General features: G+C 32.9%; 1 protein-coding gene across 2 annotated transcripts in view; it reads right to left on the bottom strand.

The window, feature by feature from the left end:
* Positions 1–27,422, bottom strand: part of Dnah3 (dynein heavy chain 3, axonemal) — a 547,435-nt gene that overhangs the window by 248,835 nt on the left and 271,178 nt on the right. Inside the window, exon 1 of one of the 2 annotated variants that reach the window (XM_072538196.1) lies at positions 6,027–6,117. The exons of the other annotated variant lie outside the window; for it this stretch is intronic. The gene's annotated coding sequence lies outside the window, so the exon portion shown is untranslated. Of the gene's footprint in view, positions 1–6,026; positions 6,118–27,422 lie in introns of those variants that run through there. 2 annotated transcript variants of the gene reach the window in all.

The raw sequence follows: 27,422 nt of genomic DNA, 5'->3' as shown, positions 1-27,422 counted from the left end.
TAATACAAAACAACAAAATAAAACAACAAATTTGTTAAATAATCTAAGTCTTTTTTTCATCAGCACTAATTACAGCTTGACACCGTAGTATGCACAATGACTGAAGACCGTATCTAGTATGAACAATGTGCAGATGAGGATTAATCGGTCGTTGGAGCATATCTCATACATGCTCGATGTGATTAAGGTCTGGCAATTGTGCTGGCCACGGTAAAAGTGTAATATCCTCATTATAAAACCAATATCTTACTATTGTTGCGGTATGTGGCCTCGCATTATCCTACAAGTAGCGCAAATCAGGACCTGCAGCAGTGGCAAATGAAAGGACAACAGGTTCTAAGATACGATCAATATTGGTTCAAAGTGACTTTCACAAAAACCGGAACAGTTCGATGATGAAAAGTTGTTCCAGCCCACAGCTTAACTTGTTGACCACTATATGGACAAACACCCTGTATATGCTTCTGTCTCTCTTGTCGACCAAGTTCTCTCCAAACTCGCACTCTTGAATCAGGGTAGAGAGGAGACAAAAACACAGCACCCCATTCTTGTAAGTCCTAACTACCATGTTGTTGGGCCTACCTCAATGGACGTCTGGCGTACAGGTCAGCTTCATGATATCTATTCGTCAAAGTTTGGTCACATGTAGCAATGCTGTGGGTATTTTTTAAGGCATCTCAGAGTTCATAGTTGTATGCATATTTCGCCGATTTATTCTTATGACATGCCGATTATGTCGAGAAGTAGTTGCATCGACGTCACAATCACGAAATTATGCCCTAAGACATATAAAATTTTATTTTATACTCAAATCCCCGGTACTAAATCGGCAAATCCTTGGTTTTTGTTTTATGTTAACCATATATGGCAGCTATGCGAATCTCGTAATACAGGGAAGATACAACGGAAGATAACGAGGAAAGAGACATTTCTACTAAAGAAATGCTTACTTAGAGTCGCTTTAATTTTTTGAATGGCCGTCTAGTGTTTCAGCCACATTTTTTAATTTATATTGAGGTGCTGTGCTATCAAGCTTTAGAGGGCAGAATATAGCTGAATACATTATGCATGCCCATTAATGGTTTATTACAATTGCTCCAAAATTATAGACAAGAAAATTTCGAATAACTTTATTCGTGTATTAATGACACTCCGTTGGCGATTATCATCTGTGTCATTAAAACTATGCTATCACTAATTTTTAAACGGACCATTGTTCTCCACCATTCTCGTTTTTTTTTTTATTTCAAAGTAAAGCAAATAAAGCAAAAAATATTTCGAAATATTTTACGGCTCGATATACTTGGCAACATTGTTCGCAAATTGCCAAAAAAATTCATTCATAACGAGACTGCTTGACGGAGTTACCTATGGTGTAAAGATCCCATGGTGGGTGTAGAAAAAATCACACTTAATCTCATCCATGTCAATTTTAGTTTGAGAACATAATGATTTTTTTAGAACTACAAATTAATATTCTAGAATAATTACTGTTTACGTCATAGAGTTTATTTTTTTGTGGGCTTTTTTTATCGATGAGCTTAGTTTGTACTAAAGCGGACCTAGTAACAAAGTTATTAGAGGTTATTTTTACGAACAAAGAGAATCCGAACAGATGTTCTTTGATCTGCGGTTGGAGATAGAAATAATTTCCCAGAAAAGTATATCATAGGCGTTTCATTAATTACAGTAATAGAAAATTGGCAAGAAATGGTTTTATATTGTACACTTAATAATAATATGTACTTTTATTTAAGAAACTCATACATACAAAAAAAAGTTTATGGAGCTTATTTCGATATACATATAAACGTTTGTCTTCTGATCCATTCTAGAGTTCTTCAAATTATCTCTAGTTTCATTTCTAGTTCCAAAGCATAGTCCTTCATGTCTTCTTCTTCTTCCTTCTTATATGTAGGTATAAATCCTGTTTCTACTTCAATATTAGGCTCCTAAATTGTTTAAATTATCGCACCATCTTTTTCTTGGTCTGCCAATACTTCTTCGTCAATTTGGTGACTTATCTCGTGCTATCTATCCTATCCTATGCCATTCTACTTTCAACAGACTTTTCCCAGATATTCGTCGAAGTATTTTCATCTCTGTTGTGTCTAGTAGTCGTCTCGTTTTAGATGTGTTGTTGTTAGACGTGTTTGTTCTTCCAGATTTGCCATTAAGAGATCTCGCCGCTTTACTTGCTTTTAAGCTTTGTTGTCGTACTTCTTCTTCAACAACTCCGTAACTAGTTATATCTTCTTCTTAAGGTACCTTCTCCATTACTGAAGGTTGGCTATAACTACAGCAAATTGCTCTCTATCTTGAGCTGTTCTTAATATCGAATTTGTGTCCATGCCTGTCCAGTCTCTTACATTCTTCAACCAGGAGCATTTTCTTCTTCCTTCCACTTTTCTTTCCATTATAAGTCGTAGGAAGTTGTATTTTTCTCCTCTGTAAATATGTCCTAGATAACTCGTTTTTCTGTTTTTTACAATATTTAGGAATTTTCTCTCAGTACCCATTCTTCTTCGCACCTCGTTGTTGGTCAAGTGCTCTGTCCAAGAAAGTTAGACATATCTATTCCCAGATATCTAAAACTTGCTTCATACTTGATTATTTTCCCATAAATTTCGATTTTACATCGTATTTAGATGTTGTCATACATTTGGTATTTTCTGCTGATATTATCATATTGTATTTCTTGGTTGTTATATTGAAGATGTGTTTTAATTTTTGGAGCTCGTCTTCTGTCTCGGCGATTAACGCGGCGTCATTTGCATACCATATTATTTGGATTTCATTGTTCTCCATTCTGTAACCATGACCTTTACGTAATTATTTGGTCCATTATTATATTAAAGAAAAGTGAGCTTAATGAGTCACCCTGTGTATCTCCGCTTTGTACCGGTATACATTGTATTAGTTTTCCATTTATCTTTGCCTGTATTAGATTATGGAAGATGGAAGTAGATGTTTTTGATAGTTTGTATAATATTAATTGGTATGTTTTTTTTCTACAGTAGGTGTAAGACGTGTTCGACTTGGATGCGATCGAAAGCCTTTGTCAGGTCCTCCGTGTATTCCTTCATATCCCCTCTTGAATTGCTCCACTTGTGCATTTAAATCACCTCTAGGTTGTAGGCCTTTGATTTGATCATTCTTTTTTTTCATTCTCACCCAGACCGATTTGGGGAGCACACACAAACAAAACATGCAACGCTTCTTTATCAAGTATAAACATTGTCATTATTCTATCACTTCTTACAATTTCTACTACCAACGTTATCTTTTATTTCTGTATCAGTAATTATACCAATTCTATTCCTACTATTATTTTTCTTTACATACCACAATATTTGTATCTTTCACCTAGTTTTGTCGCCCTTTGTCGTGTGGTGTTGTTTTTGTCGTCTTTCTTATTGAGATCGTAATACTAGTCTTCATTCTTTAGGCATTCGTCCTAATTTTGTGACTTTATTAAATATTATTTTTAACTATTACATTAGCTGTGGTCGACTATATTTTATAAGCAAGTCTACTATTCCATCTTTAACCGGAGCTTTTAGATGTTTGAGGGTATGCTATCCGCTCATCTTTGATAATATGGTTTGTATTAATCAGATCGTCCATTTGCGTTCTTTGCTCACAATGCATCCGAATTTTATTTTCGTTTGTTGGTAGTTTGTTTTGATATTGTTTTTCACCATTATATTCGTATTATAATATGAATGAGTCAGATAAAATTAAACTATTAGAAGAATTTTTCACCAAGTAACAAAAAACAATTTTTTTTTTTATTTATTAATGTTTTGTATTTTGAACACGATTTCCGAAGTGAAAATTGTGACGTCAATATCCTGATTTTAAACTTAAATTGTGGCTTATTTCCAATAAAAATGGTAATTGCGTTAAGGTGCCACAAGAAAATAGCTTCAGAACAAGATCTTATATTTATTTTATACAGAACTAGGTTATGATCACTTACATTGGCTAAAGTTAGGCATCGCACATACAGTGTGTCCGTAAAGTATGGAATAAATTCGATATTTCCTAAATGAAAAGCCTTTTTAAAAAAATCTAAAACACGTCGATTTTTAAATTTAATGTTCTACATTTTACAATAAAATTTCATTATACAAGGTGATACACATTACAGTGATGACGTCATTGGCTCTTTTTTAAATGTAACACCCTGTATTTTATGACATTTTTAGATCGATAAAAAATGAGCTGATTTTAAAAAAGGCTCGGGTCTAATGGATATAATTTGAAAATTATGCGCTTAGAAAATTAATTATTTATTAACAATTGCAAAAAGTAGCCTACTTCTAGTTTTTGGTAAACTGTAACTATTTTTAGTAACGTTCAATAACAATTAAGTAGTACAATAATTGTGTTAAGTCTTGAATGTTCTGTATTATTGATTAGAATTAATTTTAAGTAGAAATGAATTTGAGTGTAAAGCAAAGAATTGAAATACTCATGATAATTGAGTATGGAGACAAATCGCGAACTCAGATGGAAGTATGTAATTTATTTGATGATAAATATCCAGAAATACCCATCACGCAGTCAACAGTAAGTAAGATTGAAAAGAAATTTCGAGAAACTGGTACGGTTGAAAATGCACGCAAATCATCCCTCTGTAAATTATGTTACAATATTAGATGTTCTACTTGTTTTTGAAGAAGATGCGCTCACTTCTGTTCGTAAGGTTAGTAATGATCTCGATGTTTGCAAAACAAATGTACACAAAGTACGTAAAAGTAAGTAAAGTAAGTAAAATGCACAGTTGTACAGGAATTAAACGAGGATGATTCAGATAAAAGAATACAATTTTGCGAAATAATGATGGATAACAGCCACCGAAACCCTCTCTTGGTCAAAATATTATTTTTTCTGATGAGGCTACATTGAAATTAAATGGCGAGGTCAACCGTCAGAATTGTAGATACTGGGAAATAGAAAACTCCATCTGGATGCGGGAATATCATACACAATACCCGCAAAAGGTAAACGTATGGGCTGGCATTGTAAGAAATAAAATCATTGGACCCTACTATTTCGAAGGTAATTTAAACGGGCCAGCATACCTTCAGTTTTTAAGTGGGTATCTCGTACCTACTTTAGTTAATTTATTCCCCAGTACAATTAATCTTGGAGGTTTTGATAAAAATTTATGGTTTCAACAGGATGGTGTGCCTCCGCATTATGCTTTAGATGTTCGAAGGTACCTAAACGAAATTTTTTCAAACAGGTGGATTGGAAGACGTGGACATATTGAATGGCCAACGAGGTAGCCAGACCTCAATCCTTTGGATTACTTTATGTGGGGTCATTTAAAGAATGTTGTTTATAAAACGAAACCTGCAAATATTGGACACTTAAAGACAAGAATTCGTAAAGAAATAAACAATATTTCTCAAGAAAGCATAAACAAGGTTCTACAAGAATTTGTACAACTTTTGGGTTACTGTCAAATACAACAAGAGCTACAATTCGAACATTTACGATTAAGTCATGTATTAATTACTGGATTACTTTCATGTTATTTATTATAATTTATTTATAATTTATTAATATTATAAATCAATAAAAATTAGTTTTCTAAGCGCATATATTTCAAATTATATCCGTTAGACCCCAAGCATTATACTTTTTTGGAATCACCTTATTTTTATCGATCTAAAAATGTCCTAAAATACAGGGTGTTACATTTAAAAAAAGAGCCGATGAAGTCATCACTGTAATGTGTATCACCTTGTATAATGAAATTTTATTGTAAAATGTGGAATATTAAATTCGATGTGTTTTAGATTTTTTTTAAAGGCTTTTCATTTAGGAAATATCGAATTTATTCCATACTTTACGGACACACTGTATAATGCTGGTTTATAGTGTATAGTTCTATTTGTAAGTACCCTAAACAAATCAGTCAATTGCTTAAGCATTCATACTGACGCAGATAGCATTACGCAGATTCTTCAATCAAGAATTCTGTTTTTATATTTTCTTTTTAGAGTCTTTACCTGTCTCAATATTCCATATTTTGGCTCCCATGTCTCTCATGGTCCACGTGGACCGGGTATTTCATTGTTTTCAAATTTAGATCTGTCTTCTTGCCGTTTCCAGTTCTCGGGTCCGTATATACTTTATATCTTTATATATATAAATATATATAGACATATATTTATCGTCAGTCGGGAGACTGAGACCTCGGAAACCCTGAAGAAGACATCAGAGACGATTTCTAGAGTTCGGCGCAGTGATAGTCGGCGCGGTTCAACCTGGAAGCCTGTTGAGTTTAATATTGGTTCTATTAATAGTATTAATCTTGGCTTTGGATATATATAATATATACACTTGAGTGCAAAATAATCGACTCAAAATTATTTTGTCAAAGTACGTCTCCTGTTTCAATCGTAAAAGTGTAAATTTAAAAATATTTAGTGTACAATCATTAACCTTATTATTGAGTTTTGAAAAATTTTTGTTTTTTGGTGAATTGGATGACGCATTACAAATAAATAATGCAACACATAGAGAGGGGGTCAGAATTTGACTCATTGAAATCGACACGCACCGACTTAACGCGTTCGGTTAACATCGTAGGCATCAATTTCCATAGCAAGCCACTAATACATCAGTCACTTAAGTTCGCAACTGCATTACAAATGGATACCACGTCCGTCAACGCAACTCAAGCAGTAGCATTATTGAGTGAAGGCCTGAGCCAGAGGGCCGTGGCAAATCGACTAAATTTAAGCCAATCTGCTGTGTCCCGACTGTATCGTCCTTACCAAGATACTGTTGATTATAATCAACAAGGAGAAGGCCGTAAATGAATAACAACGGAGAGAGATTATCGATTTCTTGTATCAAAATCTCCGAGAAATCGACATTTAAGTGGTGCTAAACTCAAAGAAGAGCTTAGAGAGGTCCGAGGTGTGGTGACCAGCATTTGGACAGTCAAAAGGAGACTAAAGGCAGCCAACCTGACACCAAAAAGGACAGCTACGGGTCCCAAGCTAACTCCAGCCCAGACGCAAGGGCGATTAGAATTTGCTCGCGAACATCTTGACATCAATGGAGTCAGGTATTATTTTCCGATGAAAGTAGGATCTGCCTACATGGCAACGACAAGAGGCGTCGAGTCTATGGAAGGCCAGGAGGGCGATTTGCTCAGTTTTGTATACGAGAAATTGTCTCATGAAGGCGGTTCTTGTATGTTTTGGGCAGGCAGTTCTATGGATGATAAAACCGAGTTGATTTTCGTGCCTGGTGGAGAACGTGGAGGAGGTTTAACGGCGGATTGTAACATCAGAGACATTTTGGAGGAACATGTGGTTTCATACGCGGCATTTATTGGTGATGCCTTTATTTTAATGCACGATAATGCTCAATGCCATATCGCACGAGTCACCACCACCTATCTATCTGAGATCGGTATACCTACAATAAATTGGCCTGCGTTAAGCCCGGACATAAATCCAATAGAGCATGTTTGGGATGAGCTTAAACGAAGGGTCCGGGATAGAAATCATGCACCAAGAAGTATAATAGAATTGAGAGCTGCGCTTAATAATGGATGGGAAGCAATGCCTCAAGAATTTATTAGAAAAATCATCCGATCCATGCGAAATCGATTGGAAAGTGTAAATAGGAGTAGGAGTGGTAATATTAAATACTAAATAATTAAGAACTTCATGTCGCAATTGATGATTTCTCTGTTCATAACGTCTTTCTTGCCTTAGTTCCAATAATGAATATTTAGGAAATTCTGTTTGTATTGCATATTGTTTTTATAATGCGTCTTCCAAATAATGCAATAGCAGTTTTTATAAGTTCAATAATAAAGTTATTGTGTGCACATTACATTTTTTTATTTTCATACTTCTTACATTGAAACAGAAGGTGTAATCTCAAATATCGCGTTTGAGTCGATTATTTTGCACTCAAGTGTATATATATATATATATATATATATATATATATATATATATATATATATATATATATATATATATATATATATATATATATATATATATATATATATATTTATATAAGTTTTTTACATACTTTTTTAAATTACATGTACAATAACAGCATGGTCTTTTGCTGTGCTATGTTTGAATCAAATTGTAAACTGTATCTAGTTTCAATTTATTTCAATTTATTGAAGTCTATTATCTTAAGCTTCTTTACATTTTACACCATTGACTGCTACATGTCTTTTTGAGGTAACACATTTATATGGACTTGTCTATGGATGTTTGGTTTTTCATACTGTGCTTTTTAGATGAACTGATGATGCTTTCTGATTAGAGAGCGAAACATCTTCAATAAATAGATGAAGTAGCCAACTTCTTTGTCTTTTTTCTCCACCTTTTGACCGAAAAGCCTATCACTCTTCGAGTGATCCTCATTATATATATATATATATATATATATATATATATATATATATATATATATATATATATATAAGTAAAGTTATTTTATCGGCATAGCTAGCAACAAAGGAAAAAAAATATGTGTATAAGATGGAAGGCAACCGTATATACGTATTTCTGACTATTCGTCGCCTTGACCATTCATTATCGACGATAATGATTATCTCATAAATGTTCAATAGAATTTTGTCAGGACTGTGAAGGTCTGTATTTACCTTACTATTACATATATATATATATATATATATATATATATATATATATATATATATATATATATATATATATATATATATATATATATATATATTTATACAATGTATGTGCTTTATTAACATCTCTTATTATTTAAATTCTTTAAATTCTATTGTCGTCCTTGTCACAAATTACACTACTGAACGATTTACTAACATATGGACAAGTAAATCTAAAAGTAATTAAACATTATTATATTACGACACAATTAGAATAATTATTTATTCAAATCATCACAAATTATAGAGATTTTTCTTCAACCGACAATTGAACAGACCATCTACCCGTAATTTGCAAAATATTATTTTAATCTCCTTACAAAAAAAATGAAAAAGTAGTTTGCAAAAAAATATTTTTGCATAGATAAATACAATAGAATATTATTAATAAATAAAGTTATATAAGTATAACATATTAATGTAAACTTAATTTAAAAATTTATTTTTTTGATGTGTTGGGGGAGTAAGTAGAAGTTTAAGTTTAAGTTTGTGGGGTCATCACCCTTGTCCCCTGACCTCAATCTTGGAAAAAGGGGAGCAAAGCGTATTCGCGCAGTATCCCGTAAACTATCATCCCTACAGAACATGTATAAGACATTATTTATAGGAAATTAAATCATCTATAACTTAATTTGTATAACTTTTTATCGTAAAATGGAAAATAAAAAGTTTTAAACAAAAATAACTAAAAACTTTTGTACAAATTTTCTTTGGGCCTTAATTTTCAATAAAATGACATCAGAGCAATATCATCGAGAGTTTTTCAATGCAAAATTGTCACTAAAAATTTGTTTAATGTCATTATTTTATCTGAGTTTTACATATACTATACATTTTACATATATACATTTTACGATACAAACGAATCATTAGGCTTAGTTTTCTATTACATATTTTTGTATTCATATAATTTATCATTTTTTTAACATTTCTATGTTATTAGTAATTTATTATCGACTGTTTTCCCCACTACCTCTGAGGTAGTATTTGGGGGATCCTTTTTTTACGTGGTATCGGCAGTAGGCCTAATTCATGGACAATTTCCTGGCATATATTTATGAAGTTTTTTTCTAGCTATTGTTTTTAATTTTCTTTGATGGTCCAGACTGCGGTTCAGGATCTAATTCCGTATCGGAGGTAAACGTTTGCGGAATAACGGGAGTTAGAAGTGGGTAATTCATCTTTGAATTCATTTTCTCCGATTAATTTTGATATTTCCATGATTTTACTGCAGGTTTCCCCAGAACCATTGAGGAACACTGCAGAGCATTGAGTCCTGCTTTTTGGCAACCACATATACTTCCACAATTTTCCTTGCATCTGCAGAAAATTATTGTCAGAAGTTCCAAGTCCAAGAATAAACTTAGAGACTGTGAAAACGCGCTGCATCTTGTGTTGGAGAAAGCGATGATGATAAATGTATTTTTGGTTACTGTCTTGGCGAATCGTTTGTATCTCATGTTGTCTAGAGAATTCCACTATATAAATTGACAAAAAAAAAACGTTCGCCAACGACAGTGAGCAAACTCGGCTCGACTTGCTCACTAAGAAATAATGCTGTTCCGCTAGCTAACTCAAGATGTTTCTGTAAAATTTTGCTAAATTTAGGTTTGTCGATCCTTTATGCTGCTGATGTTGTGTCGCATCCTGAAAAAGCATGGAGAAATAGCAAATTCTCTGCAATGACGTCGCCATATATAAAACTTAGGATAATTGACCCAACTTATACTCTTTTGAAGGTTTTCGTGAGCAATATAAGAATGGAAATGTCCTCTGCTACGATAGTTACAGAATCATAGAATTGGGATGCAGCAAGCTCAGAACGGATGATGACTGTATCTGCATCTGATTCAGCCTGGGCGACACTAAAACCTTTATATAATAGAACCGTTTTTAGAAGTTCTATTCAGTTTGTTTTGTTCTTTTTATTACCAAGAAATTTATCTTGGGATAATGTCGGTATGGTGCTCTTATTAAACTTTATCTCTGTCTATTGGTGCTTTTTCGTTCAAATATTATACTTGCAGATAGTCCATAATGGTCGTGTACATACCCAACATACTTCTCAAGAATGTTATTTAAAGACGGATTCCGATTCGAACCCACTTTATGTATGGCACAACAAAAAGAAGAATTTTTGAACAAAAATTTATAGTAATAGCTTAGTTTAAATCAGCTTGTTCATCATGGAGATCGAGAAACTAGTCAACTGCTTAGAAGGAGTAGCTCGAGTTTGAGAGAATGACAATATAGAAAGGGTAAACGGTTCGAAAAGACATTTACGTAAAGGATATTAATACTGAAGTTGACAAAAAATAGTGAACCATGCGCAGATAAATATATTAGGAAAACCAACTTAGCATGGGTATAAGTATAAATGAAACGGGGATGATGCCCCAGGTGAGTATTTCATTAAATTTCTAGTAGTAATATTCTGTATACATTCCTTATATTTCTATATTTAATTACCAAATCAAAATAATTTATCTTTCTATGTAATTTTAGATTTTTATCAAACAATATCTCGTAATTTTTACATCTAAAAAAATAAAATTTTAATAATAGTGTATCAGTATGAACAACTCAAATTATAGTATTATATAAACGAACCGAAAACAACAAATAAATCGTACCATGGCCTTCTAAATTAAAATATGATATTATTATGCAACATTTATATGGCCAAGTAAAACAAGTAGTTAAAAAAAACTGTAATTAACTTATTTTTGGCTATGATATCTTACTTGTTTGATGGTCTGTCATTTTTATGAGAAACATACTTTGTTGTATAAATAAATGTAATCCTTTATTTGTTTAAACAAGATAATGTTTTTGTACTTCTTATCTAAAATTATGAAAACATCTTCTTCTTCTGCGAGTATATAAGTGTAGTCAATCGAGAACATACCATAACTACCATAAATAGATCTTAAATATTGTTTTCTATGGAACTAAACCACAATTAATTGTAATGAGATTTGCATTTTAGTTTTGTTTTAATGTTTCGATTTGCAATCCGCAAATCGTTTTCAAAAAAATTTAAAATAAAAACTTAATGACAACCTGTAGTTTAGGTTTATAAATTGGAGCTGGGCCCCAGCCCATTTAACAGTTGACTTACTTGCAGTGACGTAGCGAGAGGGTGTCCAGGGTAGAGGGACGTAATAATATGACTTTGATCCTAAATTAACTTATAATATTTCATATTAATGAAACTTCAACTAAAGCTTTAAAGATGGGATTTATTCTTAGAAATTGTAATCAGTTTTCAGTACAAACTTTAAAAATGTTATACTTTAGTTTAGTTTGAATGGTTTTGGAGTATGATTCTCTCATTTGATCTCCTTTATATAATAGTGACATCTACAGTATCGAGAAAGTTCAAAATAAATTTTTGAGGGTATGTGCTTAAAAGATTGGCTGTATCAGATAACAATATACATATGATATACGTTCAATACTTAATATCTCATCACTACATCATAGAAGGTTTAAAGCAGATTTATGTTTCCTTCATAAGATTATGAATGGATATGTTGAAGATTCAGAGTTATTAAGTTTATTAAGTTTTCATGTTAATACTAGAAGAACTCGTAATACTGAGATTTTCAAAATTCCGTTCATACTACAAACTATAGTCAAAATGAACTCATTACAAGAATTTTAAGAACTGCCAATGAATACAGCAATAGTTTGGAGTTATTTTGAATATCTACAACATTTAAGAAATCACTTAGGTTTTGAGAATGATTACCTAATTAGTTATTGTAATAATTTAATTTAGGTTAATTTAATTTTAATTTTAGTTTCTTTGTTTTTTCACGCAACTTGTGCTTTGTACATGTTGACGTTATATTTTTGTAAAAATGGTATATCCGTAAACAAATAAATAAATAAAATATTGATGATTTTAAAATTCAATAAATAGGTAAAAAATATCAAATTGGACAATTTTATTTTAAATTTAAACAAATATTTTGATTTTTCTGAAGATTATGAATGATAAGATTATTGTGAAATCGAATAATATTTGCATCTCTTCTCAAAACCTTTTATTAGGAAGTAATGCCTCTAGTAATTTACTAGCGGACTAACTCGACATCGAGTTTTGATGTAAGTTTTGCTGATATTTAAGAGGGGCGGAATCTAACGATCCATCGTTTCCGTCGCCTGGTGTAAATGTTCCAAAAATCCTAAAAATAAACTGTATCGACGCCAATTTTTTTAAATTGAAAATCGATACAGTAGTTTTTTAGGATTTTCAGGAAGATTTACATTAGGAAACGGAAACAATATGACTGTTAAACTCCGCCCCTCTTAAATAAAAAACGGAAGTAAAACCTGAATTCTGAATTCTGAATTCAATCAGTAAGTATAAGAAAAAAGTAGACGCGGGCATATTTTAAAAATACATTGAAAATTAGGACTTTAAATTTTGAAGAATGAAACCTGTAAAATTCCTATACTTTACTATAGGAAAAATTCATTTTATGGCCGCCATTTTTAAACCGGTTCGAATTTTTAAAATTTTAAACCTTAGGGGGAATCTACTCAACAATCTGTTTAATTATTCGAAAAAATCATTCTCCTATCTATCACCGTTTAGGAGGAGTATTGCGCACAAGAAAAGGGCTTAGCCTTTTAGTATATAAGATAATTATGAGCATTGACCACTTATAACTAACTCTTTTTTTAATCGTTTAAATATACATAGTAAAAACATAGTATAAACATTTACGAACGTAACAGGAAATTGAATCTTCTAAATTAAGCTAATTAAAAAAATGTCCAAGTCAACGATATTTCATGTTTTTAACGAGAAACCTTTGACATCGTAAACATAAAAGACCAAAAATAATAATAAAAATTTGACAATGAATATATTGTCGAATAAATTAATACCTGATCTGTCATTTCAGTTTTCTTCAACTGAATTCAATAACAAAGGGGCTAGGCTATTCTCGTCTAGGGGCCCATCAGGATACTTTTAGTAAGAAAACAAACCTGGACCACGGATAAGGTGTTATAATAATTAGGATAAAAGAAGGATGCAAATCTAAACTTCGACACCATCACGAAAAATGTCATGCTCGTGTACAAATCTTACAGAACCGTGTAGCCTACTGAAAAGTATGCTTCATATTTTATAATGAAGCTTTTAGAGCAGCAAATAATCAAGAAAACTGTGGAGCATTAGTTATAAGCTCTTTCAGACGACGGAAACGCGCAATCGAAAAATTTGATAATCATAATAATGTTCAATATAATCGAAAGAAAATCTGTCTATTAAGGGCAGATAATTTAATTCAAGTTATGACAAAAAAATAAAAGATATTCTTCATCTTCTTCCTCCTCTTTATAAGCAATTCTGCTTGTTCATTGGCGGGTTAATACCTCTACAGAAGGTTGTCACTCCATTTTTTGCGCGGTCGTTCGATATTTCTTCTGCCGATTGGTGACTTATCTCTTGCTATTTTGACGAAACGGGTCTTCTCCATTCTGCTTATGTGGTTATTCCATTCTTTTTTCGTTTTTTGTGTCCATTCATTTATACACTGTACGTTACATTTTCTTCTAATATCTTCACTTCTGTTTCGATCTCGTAGCGTACTTCCTGTAATTCTTCTCACTACTCTCATATCTGCCATTTCCAGTAACGTTTGCGTTGTCGCTGTGTCGAGTCTTATTTCTGAGGCATATGTCATTATTGGTCTTACACTGGCTTTATAAATTCTTGACTTCATCTCCGTGTTAATGTGTCTGTTTTGTCATATAGTGTTATTAAGGCATCCTGCCAGTCTATTTGCTTTTTGTACTTAATCTCTCACTTTTTTGTCCAGCTATCCATAGCTAGACAGTGTAATTCCCAGGTATTTTATTTTTATTACTTGTTCAATACTGATGCCATCAATTTCTATTTTACATCTGGTTGGTTTTTTACTGACTGTTTAGATTTCTGAGATGAAATTGTCATATTAAATTCTTTTGCTCTTATGTTAAATCTGTGGATCAGCCTTTGCAGACTATCTTCATCTTTGGCTATCAATATTGCGTCTTCTGCGTAACAGAGTATTTTTATTTCTTTGTTTCCCATTCTGTATCCTCTTTCTTTGTTAACGCTTTTAATGATTTCATCCATGACCAAATTGAAGAGCAAGGAGCTCAATGAATCCCCTTGTCTTATTCCGCTGCTTGTTTCTATAAGTTCTGCAAGTTGTTCATCTATTCTGACTTCCATTTTGTTGTTTTTGTAGATGTTTTCATAAAACATAAAAAATTTATTTCCATAAAAACGATAGTTTTTGTAATATTTAGGTGAACTTCTCTATTATGCAGAAGATGGATTACATCTTTGAGTCTTACTCAAATATTGCATCTGTACACGATCTTCCACTACAAAAACTCTGTTTTTCATCTACTAAACTTATCCTCTGATTTATTAGCACTTATAAAATTTTAGTTGTAAGTTTTAACGTAGTATTTAACAAGTTTATACCTCTATAGTTTTTGCCTGTTTTTTATCTCATCTTTTGAATAGTAGAATTAGTTCGCTCGTTCTCCATGTGTTTTATAATTTTGTTAATTAATGTTGTTAATTGTTCTGTCATTGCTGCTCCACAATATTTCAGTAACTCGTTTGGTATCCCGTCTTTGCCTGTTGCTTTTCTGTTCTTCAGGTTTTCAAGTATTTTCCGAACTTCCTGTACATTTATACTAAGTTCTTCATTTGTGGTAATTTCTGGTGTATCCGATTCTAGCGTCGTTTGTTCTTCCTCTGCATACAGCGTTTTTAGGTAGTGAATCCACGTATCCTTTTCTATGTGTTTTGGTTCTATTAGTTCCTTTACCTCCGTTCTTTGACCTCTTATGAAGCACCATATTTCCTTTGGCAGACAGTAAAAATTATGTTCCATTTCTTTCGAAAAGCGTTCCCAGTGATCATTTTCAGTAAGCCACTCTTACCTTATTATGTCAGTGGCTAATATAAAAAACTGTTTAGGTATTACCCAATCAACTAATTAATTTTTTTCAGAAAAAAGATACTAATGCTAGCAAGACTCTAAAAGATGCAATTCAAATTTCCATTCCAAATTGTAAAAAGAAAAGGTTTGGTAGCTTGTGCGAAACTAGGTTTATTGAACGTCACACTAGTTTGTTGCACTTTGTTAAGTTGTTTGAATCTATTTGTCTCAGTCTAGCAGAAATTTCTCAGTCTGGTCACGAAAGCTCAGAAACAGCTAGTGTGTTTAGCGATAGAAAAAAGCAGATATTTTATAATCATAATTTTAAATTAATTTTATCATTATATTTATATAATAATATATTATATAATATAATATATAAGATCACGACATTGTTTTATTGACCATACAACACAATGGCAATCGCTGTGACGTGTTACACGTTTCCACCTCTATATTCATTTCACAGTAGGTACGAATTGTCATAATTGTCACATTGACATTAAAACTTTCAAACGAAGTTCTGAAAGAAAAAACAAATAATTAATAAAATGCCTATTACGTTGTATACCATCCAAGAAAAAGTGCAACTTGTAACATGGTACTTTCAGGGTTATTCGATACGCGAAGTAATTGATTTATTTATTGCTGCCTTCGAAAATGAACCCTCACCAAGTGTGACAACAGATAAAAATACCATTAAACATTTTTAAACTTCGGGATGTGCAAAAAGTTGTAAAAAGTGTCTTGAAGGTAATGAACCATGTGTTAGACCTGCCGATGAGGAGCGTCAAAAGAGGGATATTGATATTTGTGCTTTTGTTGAAGCTAGTAAACCTGGCAATAGTGTACAAATTGCTAGGGAAGTTAACGTGAATGCTCGAACTGTCCAGTGAGTTCTCAAAGGGAATGGGTATCACTGTATTAAGATACAACCAACACAAGAACTGTTTCCGGAAGATAACTTTAGGCGGATGGAGTTTTGTGAATTTATGTTAGATAAACAGAATGAAAATGTACACTTTTTAAAAAATATTTTATTTTCTGACGAATCTTCATTTTCATTACATAAAAAACACAATCCATCCGTTGTAAGGTATTATTCTTGGAAAAATAAGCACCTCAGTGTTGCAGTGCGAACGCAGCATCCGCAAAAGTTAAATGTTTGGACTGAGATGTTAGGCGACCATATTGTCGGTCCATTTTTTATCGATTGAAACCTAAACAGGCCCAAATATTTACAATTTTTACAGAATGAGATCATTCCGGCAGTTCGATGCCTTCCCGTTAATTTTCAGGAGGTTTATTTCCAACAGGATGGGTTTTTGGCTGACAACTCTAGAACAACTATTGACTTCCCCAATCAAACGTTTCCTGATCGACTGATATGTACACGTGGTACAATTAAATGGTCCGCTAGATCCTGTTACTTAGCGCCTAACGATTTCTTTTTTTTTTGGGTTTTCTCAAAGAAAACATTTATAGGCATCAGTTTGAAAGGGCCATAAACCTGGTCGAATTAAGGTCAAAAATACTTCATTTCTCTGCAAGCATTACACCAGCCCTACTCCAAAATATGAGGAGAAATCTGTATGACAGATTTGGTTACTGTTTAGCACAAGGAGGTGGAATGTTTGAGCCCTTAATTCATTAATCTGCTTTCCTAATTTTTATTTTTTGTTGGATACATTTTACGAAGTTTGTAGGTTCATAATTAGATAGTATTTTTTATGTCTAAGTTTGAAAGAATTTTATTGTTTTTTTTTTATTTAAAAGTACAAACCATTCTTATTCTGATTTTTTTCTTTCTTGTCTTATTGTTATAAGCTTTTTCCATAAACTTTGTACAATTTTCAGTGACAATAAAGCATAATTACTTATTTTCTTACTTATTTATTTGTATTGCTATTAAGGCTAAAAAATAATCAAAAAATTAGTTTTAGAGCATTATAATATATATTATATACTCTAGAGATGAGATTGCAATAAATCTTAATTCCTATGGTCAACAAAACAATGTCGTTATCTGTATATTATATAATATATAATTATAAAAAGCATAAAGATATAATTTCCTCTATGTGTGTAAAAAGATCTTAGGCGTTATGCTTCCATTATCCACATTTCCTCAAAGTTTCTGACGATTTCATTAGTACTATTAAAGATCTGTCAAAGATATTTGAAGATTTAAGAAAAAATTCCAAAATTGAATTTGAAAAACTCTTTTTTTCTGTTTCCTAATTTTCTAAAGATATTTTTGTTACTGAGCTTTAAACTCCAACGATTAATATTTTTGAAATGCATTTACAAAAAAAAACCACATAACTCAATTATTCTTTTGTTTTCTTTGTCTGGCCTTAACTTATATACCATGCAAGTTCTTTTTTTATCTCTTTTTGAAATTTTTGATTTTGCTTGTTGTCATATTTACATAGATATATTTCTGTGACGTCTACATCTTTTGAGCAATATTATATGCTTCTGATCTGTACGTCAAATGATAAACTTAGTAAAACTTCGTCCTCCTAATACTTCCGTAAACATACTACCACGATCTTAATTTGTTACCCGTAATTGATCAAAGGACGTTAATATTTCAAATTCATACTCTCCAGCTTCAAATTTATAGTTATTTGGAAAATAGAACGTAGGACAAACCGCATACCACGTAAATAGCATTTTACATGAGCATGCTACTGCTTTTTGGATAAATCTGTATATCTGTATATCTGAAAAATTTATCCGTCGTGTATGAAGTTAAGCATAAAATCGACTGAAGCCGTCACTGTTTTATAGTGACCATCGCTGCGCCGAGCACATCTGTGTTTATGCAGTACTGCCTACTGCCTCTCCTCTAAATTAATATTCATACATAGTATCGTTATAATACATAATTCGATCTTCTTGGCAGTTACCCTTGGGTGTCGAAATACAATTATATTTTTTTAGTCGAAGACGCTTGTGTAAAAATATTAAATAATATTGTATTTGACTTTACACTAATCCTCTGATGAAATTAGTTGATAAAGCATTTGAATGAATGTAATCCCTGATATATTAAGTTTAATTATAAAGTTTCAACATAAACAGTATACCAAACTACTCGAGAGTAGGCTCTGGACGCTGATCAACTTTGAGTTCCAAAGGCATCATTGCTCAGTCGTTGTAAATGATAGACGGAGCGTTTAAGGAAGTAGGGAATACGCAAAAGATATAAACAAAAAAAAAAACAAAAGATAAAAATAACAACTGTTTTTAAATATTTGAATCCCAAAAAAACACAAAAATGGGATGTCCATATCTAATACAAAAAGAAAGCCTAAATTGATGGACTTGGTCTAAGTCCTGTTTGGAACGGATTAACTGTATTCCAAATTAAAAAAAGTTTCCATAAAAAACAACTAACAACGTTTTATATCTATTCTATATAAATATTATATAAAACTAATATTTGGTTTAATCATGATTAAACTTTAAAGATTGTAGAAAGAAAATAATATTATTAAAGAGCATGCACTGTCTAAATATTAACGCGACGTAAACCTATTAAATATAAAAACTAAATCTCTATAAAAAACTCTCTAAACTCAAATAAAGAAGGTGGAAAACACCTCCCTACTGAATAAATATTATTCAGCCTCAAATGCAAAAAAGTCCAAGAAACGCTATATCGATAATCATATTAGAGTGGACCAAATTCCAATGAGAATTTGGCAGGTTATCGGTCGAAATCATCGAGCAAAAAGACAAAAGAGGGAATGTAAAGGTAGTGGGGGCAAAAATATTGTTAGACAGGAAGTGCCATCTTGAGAGGCCAAATTAAACAAGGAAAGAGAGTCTTTCCTTGTTTAAGAAATCAAATTTAGTTGGGTTATGTTATAATTTGTCCCAACTGTCACATGAAATCTTATTTATATTGAAGTTTTTTAACAATTCTTTCACATTTTAGACTGTTATCGTTAATATTTAATTAAAATTTTCTCGTCTAAGACACATTCTGAACACTATTTTATAGCTACTGTTAATAAGTGTCGGAAAATTTAAATTTGGCGCATTCGCATTTCCGGATATGTCCGCCATCAGAGGCCACTTTTTTGGTCGCCTTTTCATAACGATTAGATTCCCTCTTTTGTCTTTTTGCTCGATGGTCGAAATTAAGATTTTTGGCAGCGATTTGTCAAGTCACCAGCCGAAATTAAAAATATTAATGGTGAAAATTAGTGGAGCACTGGTCGAAATTAAAGACATTATTGCAAAGATTTGCAGAACACTGATCAAATTTAGGACTATGAAAAGACGAGAAATATAAAAATAAAACAAAGATATTTAAGACAACAAAAATACACAGTTAGACTTTGGAATTAAGGGAATACAATTTTTCCCGCAGCAGAACTTTCATGTAGAATAATTGGGTATGGGACGATTGCGCCAATTTTATCTAAAGTGCGTTCACCTTACCTGAAGTGAGTTCAGCTGTGGACATGATTGAGCCGAACTAACTCAGATGACTCCTAGTCCCTGGGTATGATTGCGTCGCCTCCCATTGTGGCTTAATGTATTTCTTGTTGTGACTATACCACCGTATCAGTGACCAACAGAAAGTCATAGAAACCTGGAAGCATTATTTTCAGACTCTACTTGGTACACAAGTAGACATGAAAGATGAAATGGGTACAAACTACGTAGAAAAGAATGAAGTAGAGAATGAGTACTTAGGATATGTGATGAGAGGACAAAAATACGCATTATTACAACTTATTATGCAAGCCAAAATCCGAGGAAAGCGAAATATGGGAAGACGAAGAATATCCTGGCTTAAGATCTTAAGGGAATGGTTTGAATGCAGTAGTGCAGAACTTTTTAGAGCGGCAGTCAACAGAGTCCGCATAGCCATGATGATTTCCAACCTTCGATAGAAGATGAAACGCAAAGACGAAGAGAATGGAGTAGAAGCTCCAACCATAGAGGAAGTTCTCGAAGCTATTAAGTCCCAGAAAAACAATAAATCCCCGGGAGTTGACGAAATACCAGTGGCAACTACCTAGCAAGTCTCATCCACGCGCTCATCAAAGACATACGACAAGAAGAGAAAATACCCGACGACTGGAAGAAAAGTATAGTATGCCCGATCTATCAAAAAGGAGACAAAATCCAGTGTAAAAACTACAATGGAATTTCTCTACAATGTACAGCATATAAAGTCCTCACGTATATTATAAACCAGCTGCTCCAACCAATAGCAGAAAATATTATTGGAAAGTATCAGACGGGCTTCGACAGGACGGGTCGACGGATGTCTTCGATGGGAAAGAACGACACTGGATCAAATATTTACAGTCAAACAGATCTTGAGTAAATCATGGAAACATGACATTGATGTTCACAACGTGTTTGTAGATTTTAAACAGGCATACCACTCAGTCAAAAGGAACAAACTCTACAAAATATTGGCTGAATTGGCAATACCACACAAGCTAATTAGACTCATTAAAGCCACAATGGATAAAACTCAGGCATGCCTACGAATACAAAACCACCGGAGAGACTTTTTCAAAATTTCGCAGGGATTAAAGCAAGGAGATATGCTGGCCCCAACTTTGTTTAACTTAGAACTGGAGTATACGGTTAGGCAAATGCAAACTGGACGAGGAAACCTACTGACCAACCGAACGGTTCAACTGGCCGCTTATGCCGATGATATTAATAGTATGAGTAGAACATCAACAAGAGCACAGGAAAAATATGCAGAATTAAAAACGCAAACAAAAATGCTAGGTCTGAAAATTAACACAGAAAAAACAAAAATAATGATACAGGTGAGAAGAAATATAGCCCCACAAAACATTATACATGAAGATGACATTGAAACGGTTGGAAAGTTTACATACCTGGGAGTAGAAATATATGCCGATGGATCAGAAGATGAAGAAATACGGAAGAGAATAACGCAGGCAAACAGAACTTATTTTGCCCTCTCCCATGTATTTTGGTCTAAAAATGTCCACCGAAATTCAAAGATGAGAATCTATAAATCCTTAATTCGATCAATAGCATGCTATGACAATAAAGCATGGGTCATGAAAGAAACATCCAAAAGCAAACTTGATAAATTCGAAAGGAAAGTACTGAGGAGAATACTAGGACCTGTGAGGGAAAACGGAATCTTCAGAAGTCGATACAACAACGAGCTTTATCAACTTTATAAGAAAGCACCACTGTCAGACTTCATTAGAATACAAAGATTGCAGTGGGCCGGACATGTGATAAGAATGGGAGAGGATAGACTACCAAAAAGAGCACTGAATGCTAGAATGTAGGGAAAGAGACCGGTTGAAAAGCCAAGAAAGCGCTGGGAAGACACAGTAAACAGCGACGCACAAGCCCTTTTAGGGGTCCATGTATGGAGATCAGCCACAGACAAGCAAGTGTGGAGGCAAAAAATAGAGGCCAAGGCTTAATTTGGGCTGTAGTGCCGTAAAACAAGAAGATTACACATTATATCCAATTTTTCTTTTAGTCGTAAGTTAATTAACAGAATGGACATCCACCAACTCTGTTAAGTAACAGAGTTGGTGTTCATTAAAAACAGATAGAGTCTTGAAAAAGCAGGAAGAGGAAAGTACGATTACAAGACGGATAAAGACAAAGGCATTATCATCGTAAAATGGGTTGACAATAAAGTTGTATTGTTAGAAAGTACATTGGACGGAATAGAACCAGTAGATGCAGTAAAAAGGTATAGTAAAATTTTAAAAACAAAAATAGATGTTGCATGCCCTTCCATTGTAAAACAGTACAATAAACATATGGGAGGCGCAGATACGACTAATGCATTAATGGGTTTTTACAAATCTTCACACAAAGCGAAAAGATGGTACTTTGCAGTTTTTGCCTATATTGTTGATATATGTGTGACGAATGCTTGGTTGTCGTACAGAGTAGACTGTAAATCTTTGAACATAAAGTTCATGCCTCTGAAGAAATTTAGATTGGACATTGGAACAGCATTATGTCAAATTGGGAAAGGTTCCAGAAGAGGAAGACCAAGTATGTGCCAGGGTGGTTTTCCAAAAATAAAATGTCCATTAGTTGAACGGCCAAATTATTTAACAAGATTGGATGTTTATGCACATTGGCCAATACATACCACAAAAGGAAGATGTAGGTATTGCATCAAGGAAACGAGTCGTCTAAAGTCTGAAAAATGTAATGCAAGGCTCTGTCTGACTGAGGAGAAAAACTGTTTCAAAGCCTTTCATCAAAACAAAAAATTTTTAACTGCTTTGTTTTCTTGTCACCATATAGTTGTAATAATAAAAACTTTAGTCATTTTTAGTAGAAGTTTATTTTGCAGATCTTGTTACCATATAGTTACATTCTGTAATTTATTCCAGGATAACGTTTCAGATATAAAAATATTAATATTTGATTATACTTGACTGATTTATATAAATAACTTTTTATAAAGCCTTTAAGTGGTGTTCGATAAAGGTTATAATATACAATGTTACCGTACGGTTACATGTACCGATAAAGGGTTAATCAAATTAAGGCTGCTTTTAACTATGGTAATGAGATGAAGCTGACTTGACAAAATCGAATCTAATCAATTCTTCGCCAGCATGTTTTTCAGTTAATGCTCCTATTAACTTAATTCGTTCTTTATATTCCTTGTTTGAAATTATTTTTGGAATGTTGATAAACATTGGTTTGATGTTGTATTAAAACATGTATAGAATATAAAATATTAAGATGAGGGTAATAAAAATTTTTGTTGTATTGCGAATGAAACGATTCACAGCAATTCGTTGTTTTTTCAGAAGACCCTGAAGCACAAGCCCACATATAGTGGAAAACGAGAAGTGTCGTTAATATAATTTTCTGTAAGATAGTTCATGAATGCTGTGAGTCGGCCATCCTCTAATTTCTCGGATAAAAAATCAAACACAAAGCAATCACCTACATTATGGGGCTCTACAAATGCTCTACCAAAAACCCATTTTAAGAAATGCCTTATATGAGAATTTGGGTTCTTGTAATTTTACGTATCCGCGATTGCGACAAGTGAACAAGGCACCCAACTAATGGGACACTGACCAGATTTGCCTAATGGCTTCATGAATTGATTCTTCAAAGTGAACAACATTTTATCAGGTTGAACCAACAACGTAGATTTGTCCCGAAAAAATTAAAATGCTCTTAGATAGCTACTTTTACATTTGTTTGGTAACCAGAAAACTAGAGGAATCTAGTGATTAGTTTTTATACCGTGCAATGTAAACATTTGCTAAAAATTATTTGATGCATATTCAAATATATGATACCACAATACGTACAATGTTGAGCAATAACTCAAATTTACAAATTTACAAATCCTAAAAGAGCAGAAATTCCAGTAAGCACCTAATAATTGTTGTGCTGTGAGGATTAAATCTGCGACCGGCGCAATCGTGCCCATAGCTTAAGCTTAAAGGATAATCGAACCAGATTATAGTAGGCACCATTGGCGCAATCGTCCCCTGTCCGATAATTTTGTAGCACTTTTTCTGTCCTTATAATGTTTTCAGATACCGGAAATACAACTTGTTTTATTGTATTTATTGTAACTTTGTCGATCTTAATGTTTTGTGCAATTTTTTATTTATTACATTGGATGTTTTAAATATATTATAATGAAAGGTTTTTTATTCATCAACTTGTAAACTCCAGCATAATGTTAAGAGTATGGAATCTTATAAACGGATATTTACATAAAGTAGATTAAAGAAACAGAAGATTTTGCTTACTTTATAGCCTCATATATTTAATTTTTTTTTTGTAATGTGACTTAAGTGTGTAAACACATTTGCTCCGTCCCTGTTTATGTTTGTTAAGTCTATTTATATACACTCTACATGTGAACTTCAACAACAAAGTACATCTGCCCGTTTAATGTTTCTGCAACAACTGTTTTTTATCAAACATTGAAATATACAGGATTTGTAACACATTTGCAATGTCAATGCCTTGAATTTCTGAACAAAAGTTGTTTATTGAAATATTATTTTGTATTTTTTAGTAGGTATTTCAGTATTTTGTTCTTGTAGAAACCGGTCTAACAAGCAGATTTCATATAGAAATATATAGGAGTAGCAAAAGAGATCACAAAATATTCATACAACTGTATAATGCATGACATTCAACAAACCAAATATAGCAAAATTTTTCAAAGCATATCAAGAAGTTATCGACAAATAAAATTTTCCTCCTGAACGAATCTATAATGTGGATAAGACTGAGTATCCACCTTCTTGAACTCACCGAAAAAATTTGCTGTTACTGATCAAAAATAAGTTGGTACTATCGCGGGGGCTGAACGTGTCAGCTGATACATGTCAGTTGTTTGTGTTACAAACCCAATTGGAAATTACATTTCCCCAACATTTATATTTCCGAGAAAAAATTGAAAACCAGATTTATTAGAAGGAGCGCCTACAGCTTGAGTTGGATTTCCTCAAGAATCGGGGTGGATAACAGGTGAGATCTTTCTTAAATTGTTGAAACATTTTCAGAAATTTAGTCATGCAACCAAAGAATCCCCTGTTTTGCTGATTCTGGATGGACACAGTAATCACAAGAACTAGAGCGTGTTTGCATTGCAGCCATCGCATCTAATCATTGGACGTTTCATTCTTTGCACCTTTAAAAGCGTATTTAAATCAGGAGACGAGAAAAAAATCAGGAACAATGAAGGAAGGCCAATTTCTCAGGTGCAAGTCGCCGATGTCTTCCGCGTAGCACACGAAAAGGCGGCTACTGTCGAAAATGCAGTGAGTGGCTTTAAAAATACAGGTCTCTAGCCTCTTGATCCTAATATTTTTTCTGGTTATCTGTTTTCTCCCTGGAATACAACAGGCAAGCCTACTCCAGTAGCATTGTCAGTCCACGATGATGAAATTCATGAAGAATCAACTATATCTCATCATATATATCAACAATTGAAAAGGATAAATCGTACGATGAAGCAAACAACACGAAAAATGTTGAGTGCGTTATTGCACTCGATGCCAAAGTCCTCTGCCATCCACAAAAAATCCACTCCAACTGTACTCACCAGCAGTCCCTTCATGGCGGAAGTAAAACAAAAAGAATCAGAGAAAATTCAAAGGCAAACTAAAGACCGGTTAGGAGACTAATTAAAATAGACTCAGAAGAAGCATTTGAAAGTGAACCTGAAGCGTTCTCAAAATCCAAGCCAGGGAAACCATGGATACGATGCTGTAAATGTAAGAATTGGGCGCTTGTTTTTTGTGCTGAAATTGCATCAAAAATAAAAACATACATTTGCGATGCTTGCATTTGAATGTATGCCGTTTTGACCTGAACTATTAAAGACTCAAAATACTTAAAATTTTTGTTGAAATTTGGGCTACGGTTGATTAGAATCTGTGATATTAGTGACAATAGCACAAACTCAGATCTCTAGCGCCGAGGAGTTGCATTTCATGATTTTTTTTTGTATTAATACGCTATTTTAGATAGACTTGTTGGGGTCAAACCGTTAATGAATTTGAACACATGTTTATTTTTTTCTGTAATGGATGATTGGTTTCGTTTCTTTGTAACCGACAGGGTGAATATCAAATAAATATTATACCTGACGCAGTTTCTACTTTTTCTTTTAATTTACTTGTGTTAAAAGTATGGCACTTTGAAAAAATAGTATGCCGTTTTAGGCCAGCCTTCCCTACACTACAGGTTTTAGTTAAATGCTGTTGGAAATAGACTGTTATTGTTTTAAATTATTTAGAGCAGACGTTGAGAAACAACCCACAGCAAATTTTGAATGAAATCAAACCAAAATAGAGGTAATATTATTCCTTCTACTTTAGGAAGAGGTTTTACTCCAAAAATGTCTTATTTTTATGTTTTATCTCCTTTTAGGAGGTGCTAATCATCAAGATTGTTTTGTCTTGTGACACTGCAACTTTGAATGTCAACGGAGTTATATTTATATCATTTTCTCGAATTATTTAACCAGGAGGTGTGTTATCTTTTACTTTTAATGCTCCTCTTTCGTTATACTTACCGCCTCTATCACTAATTGGTTAATGGTTAATGGTTAATGGTTAATAAAGAGAAACAATAATAACGATGATAGGTGTGGCACTAATTGATACCAAAATGGTAAGGGTAAGATCAACGCCAAAATGATCACCTATTACGAGGAATACGTACTTACCAGGACTCCCAGAAAGAATAGAAAATGAAGGTCAAAGAAAACATGGTGAGACAAAACATGTCAGTGTTATTATGAGCCAATATGAAAACTTAGGCAGAAACATAATTAGCGATAACGGCAATTAAAATCATAATGAACAAAAAATATTAATATCGCAATGATTTTCATCATAAATTTTAATATCAAAATTCAGTTAGTTTCAGATTATCACCGCAGCATGAAAAGCGCCTTTCGGCGATTAACCTTTAAAAAATTCGCTATTAACCCAAATTACATCAATTTTCAAGCTCCAACTCTGAATAAACAATATTGTGACATTGAAAAATAACGAATTAAAACACATTAAACACTCGAACTTATCAGATCGTTGAATAAATGATGATTTAACAACGAGTGGAAGAACAAGCACTTATCATAGACTCAGAGGCGTCCTACAATAAAAAATACTTCCCGGTTATCTATTCCCATACGGTATTATTATATGTCAGAAATAATACTTCATATATACACCTAATAAATAAAGTAACGTGAT

This window comes from Diabrotica undecimpunctata, chromosome 7, assembly GCF_040954645.1.
Source record: "Diabrotica undecimpunctata isolate CICGRU chromosome 7, icDiaUnde3, whole genome shotgun sequence".
NCBI lineage: Eukaryota > Metazoa > Arthropoda > Insecta > Coleoptera > Chrysomelidae > Diabrotica > Diabrotica undecimpunctata.
This window is presented reverse-complemented; position numbering and strand designations above follow the sequence as displayed.